This window comes from Morone saxatilis, unplaced genomic scaffold (assembly GCF_004916995.1).
Source record: "Morone saxatilis isolate NCDOM2014 unplaced genomic scaffold, NCSU_SB_2.0 Contig18, whole genome shotgun sequence".
NCBI lineage: Eukaryota > Metazoa > Chordata > Actinopteri > Moronidae > Morone > Morone saxatilis.
Genome location: NW_023339740.1, coordinates 6,578,014 through 6,581,784, shown reverse-complemented (window position 1 = coordinate 6,581,784; position 3,771 = coordinate 6,578,014). Strand labels below are relative to the sequence as shown.

The 3,771-nt window shown below is 46.7% G+C and overlaps 1 protein-coding gene across 3 annotated transcripts in view; it reads left to right on the top strand.

Annotated features, from left to right (window-relative positions):
* Positions 1-3,771, top strand: part of zgc:92107 (uncharacterized protein LOC492329 homolog) — a 30,825-nt gene that overhangs the window by 1,227 nt on the left and 25,827 nt on the right. Inside the window, exon 1 of one of the 3 annotated variants that reach the window (XM_035662527.1) lies at positions 1,778-2,029. The exons of the other annotated variants lie outside the window; for them this stretch is intronic. The gene's annotated coding sequence lies outside the window, so the exon portion shown is untranslated. Of the gene's footprint in view, positions 1-1,777; positions 2,030-3,771 lie in introns of those variants that run through there. 3 annotated transcript variants of the gene reach the window in all.

Sequence of the window (3,771 nt, the reverse complement as noted above, 5' to 3'; positions counted from 1 at the left end):
CAGCTGGTGCTCCTCTGATGACTGTGTGGTGTTGGTTTCTGCAGACGTGTTAACTTCTCTATCTGCCCAGCGCTACATCTTTATCTGTCCGGCAATGCATCACAGACAGGGAGGGCAGGATGGCGGGACAAGACAATGATGGCCCGTTTGGTTTTGCTCCCTGTTAAAACGTCTCTTCCGTTCATTTGGGCTTGTCAATGTGAGGAGCAGAAAGTACAATAGGACGCTGTCTCGCTGTTTGCCCTGCTAGTAGACAGACGTAAGGGAACAAACCATGCACCCCCCCAACAGGATTAATCAAAATTTGGCCTTTTGACGAGGACATGGCAGGATGTCCATCCTACAGAGGATTTGACAATGGACAAGTTTGTTTGCCTGTTGAAAGGAAGTGATTTTGAAGCTTTGAAGCTCCAGTGACAATGGCTTGTTATGGGTTGTGACATGTTAATAATATAATGACTGTGGATGATCATTTTTGTTTTGGGAGATATTTTTTTTTTGACATAAAGCTTCAAATCGTATTTTCCAGCTTTCATTTCCTTCCTTTTCTGCTTTCTGCAGTATAATCCTGGTCTCGTCTCTGTGTATCAGTGCTCTTAATGCCCCCCCCCCACACACACTGTTCATCTGACTGTGATTCTCTGTGGCATGCCACAATGACACTGTAATGAGGTTAAGGTGATTTGCCCAAACACATTTATCTGTACCTGCACAACTGCTGACGTTTCAAAGCGTTCCCCCGTAGGGATTAAAGGCTGGGTTAGCTTTAGCCTGATGCTAAGAGTGCTGATCATCACTCACTAGCATTACAGGGGATAATAACGTGTGGGATGATGGTATGTTCAGATGGGCTGTAAGGAGGAATGAGTCGCCTGCTTCAAAAGAGTTGAGCGAGTCTTTATAATTGTAGTGACGTGTCACGGTGCACAGTTTATCAGTCATTACGAATGAAACACTGAAACAGACAACGGTGACAAGTGGCAAAAGTCTACGTAGGAAACGTTTTCAGCCTTGAAATCCAGCGTCACAGTCCACCCCACGTCTCCCCTCAGACCCGCACAGACCCTGCGTTAACATCTTCACCAAGCTGCTCTGCGCTTCTCAGCCCGAAGAGCCTGCCGTCTGCACCTTCACTTCCTCTAGAGGACAATCCAGACGTTTGTTTCCTGTGTGGCTCCTTGGCCAGCCACTGACCCCCCACTCACGCTGTAACTCTGCTCTGGGATTAGACTCTGGCCTCGTTTGTCTTGTCAGCAGGGGAGGATTCGGGGGGATGGTGTGGTCCAGCTCAAAATGAAGTTACAAACTGCTTCTGGTGGTTGGCAGGCCGGACAGAAACGAATAGAAAATGTTATTTTGGCAGCACGCAGACGGCAGAGATTGAAGGCTTTGGTTTATTTAGCTTCAGCTGTGCAGAACATGTCTTCCTTTATAACATGTATGACCCCGAATGATCTGAAAGATAAAGTTTGGACAATGACTGTGTAGGGTTATTTAGCACAATTGCAACCTAATAGGTTCATTCATTTCTCTTGTTTGGACAAGTGACCCCATTGTTCCTGCTCAGACAGCTGGTGTACTGGACAGAAAGGCCGGCCTGTATGTAGTAAACACCCTGATCCTGTCTTCAGCCTCTCCTGCACATGTTCACTCTCGTCCGGAGTCGCATCTGACCTGAAAAAAATCGCCATGTGCTCTCCAGCTAAGGAAAGGGGTGGATTTCAGGAAGGACAGGGACTTCTGTCTGGTCAGTCTTACCCCTATTTATTGACCCTGTTGCTGAGCAGTGTCTCAGACAGACAGTGACTGTTCAGCAGAGCAGTAAGGGGGCCGGAAGTTCCCAGCATTTCTGCTGAAAGCTGCAGCGTTCGTGGGAGAAGAGGAGAGGATGGCGGGACAAGACAATACTCTCTATACAGAGATCACAGAGTGCTGCTTTTCTGCAGCGAGTTTGTAGGCGGATTACAGCGATCTGAAGTAACATTCAAGACTGCCAACACAAAAATGTTCTTCTGGAACCGGTGGCGAGGTAGGCACTATTATCTCACATCTCATGAAGAATCAGTTTGATGCACCGGGGGTGAACATTTTGGCAGTTACGAGGAATAAATTCACTCAAGGCATGTAAAATCGCTAGTTGGAAAGCAGCATGGGAAAGACTGGCCTTGCTGAAGGTGGCTGAACGACCTTGTGAGATCCAGTCTAATCCACTGCCAATGGAGAGGGGAAACTGTCTCTAGTTCTGGATTAGGGCAGCTGTTGAAGGAGGTCACCCCGGACCTCGTATACATGTCACAAGCTCCTCCCCGCCGTGGCTCAGATTGGCCGGGCTCCCCTGTGTGGGGGCACCATAGAGAGTTCTCGTTGAATGAAGTCTGCCTGTTGATCTGACAATAGTCTGCATTGTTCTGTACCATCCCAGGCTTCATAGGGTGCGTTTCACAGGCTTTGTAATGCATATGATCACGAGTCATCACAGGACATTCTTGTCAACTAGGTAACCATTTTAGTTTTTTATACCCAGAGAGCCCACATCATTGCTATTATCAGCAAAAAATAAGGTCTTCAGACTCCTCAGTCAGATCAGTATGTCCATGTGCTTGTCTTGTCTCTTTTGTTGTGCTGATGACAGATTGGCGTTGCGCAGAAACCCCATATCCAACAGTAGCATACACTCGTATAAGCCGAGCATATAGCACACACACCAAACTGGACCATCTGGTTCTTGCGGTTTTAGGCGTGTGCAGTCACTCTAGTGACTCAGAACTTCCAATCACGCTCTCCTCAGGTGATACTACACAAGATTAAAGAGCTCACTTGAAGAATATTTACTCATATGATCACATTTGCTCGTCGTAGAGTCCCAACATTGCAAATATAGCGTTTAGTTTTACAGAAATTGGCAGAAAGGCAGTGTTCGCCTCAAAGGTGTTAGATCTGCTGGGGAATATTCTTCACCCTTACCACTGCAGCAAGAAACTAACTCCAGTGTGTGCCAACACTTCACTTTAATATCACATCACGGGACTGTACAGTGCCCTTGCTGTTTGCTCAGATCAGTACTGTCATAACAGAGATGTCACAGCCAGTATTAACAGCTTGTTAGTGTCTTACTCGTGCAGTCCTTTTGGAGGTGAATCAGGTGACAGAGTGAGCTCACGAGTCTCCCCCTCTGTTCATCCTCCCATCCCAGCCTTGTTCTCTCTGCCAGGCATATGGATGCCCGGCTGTTTGGTCTTAAAGTGGTTTACCTCTCTTCCCCCTTCTTGGCAACCTTCTGCCGTGGTGCCTGGGTCAGCTCACATAAGGCCGACTCTATCATGCCTGACGTGTCTCGCCTTGAAAGACGACCCCCAAACTTGTTTGCCAATGTCAGCACACGACGAGTGAGGAATGGACACTGACAACTGCTGCTGAGGGGTGGGAGGAAAAGAGGGAAGGGGGGAGGGGTGAAGTAGAGAGAAAACAATGAACATGCAGAAATCCTATAGAAATAGCCCAACTCTCTCTGTGATAACTTATTTTGTTTTAACACATCCAATCACACAATCTCAGTTATCAATGAGCTGTCTGTTTCTATTATCAAAAGTGTATAAAATCAATTTTTTCAAAGTCTGCAGAAAGGTTACTGGCTCTTCCTGTGCTGAGATTTTGGATCAGATCACTATTTCATACTTTAGAAATTGACAACACAAATATATGTCCATGAGAACACTGTTGCGTGATTGGCTGAGTGGAATCACATCCAAAAAGTTCTCACAGAAGTGAGTA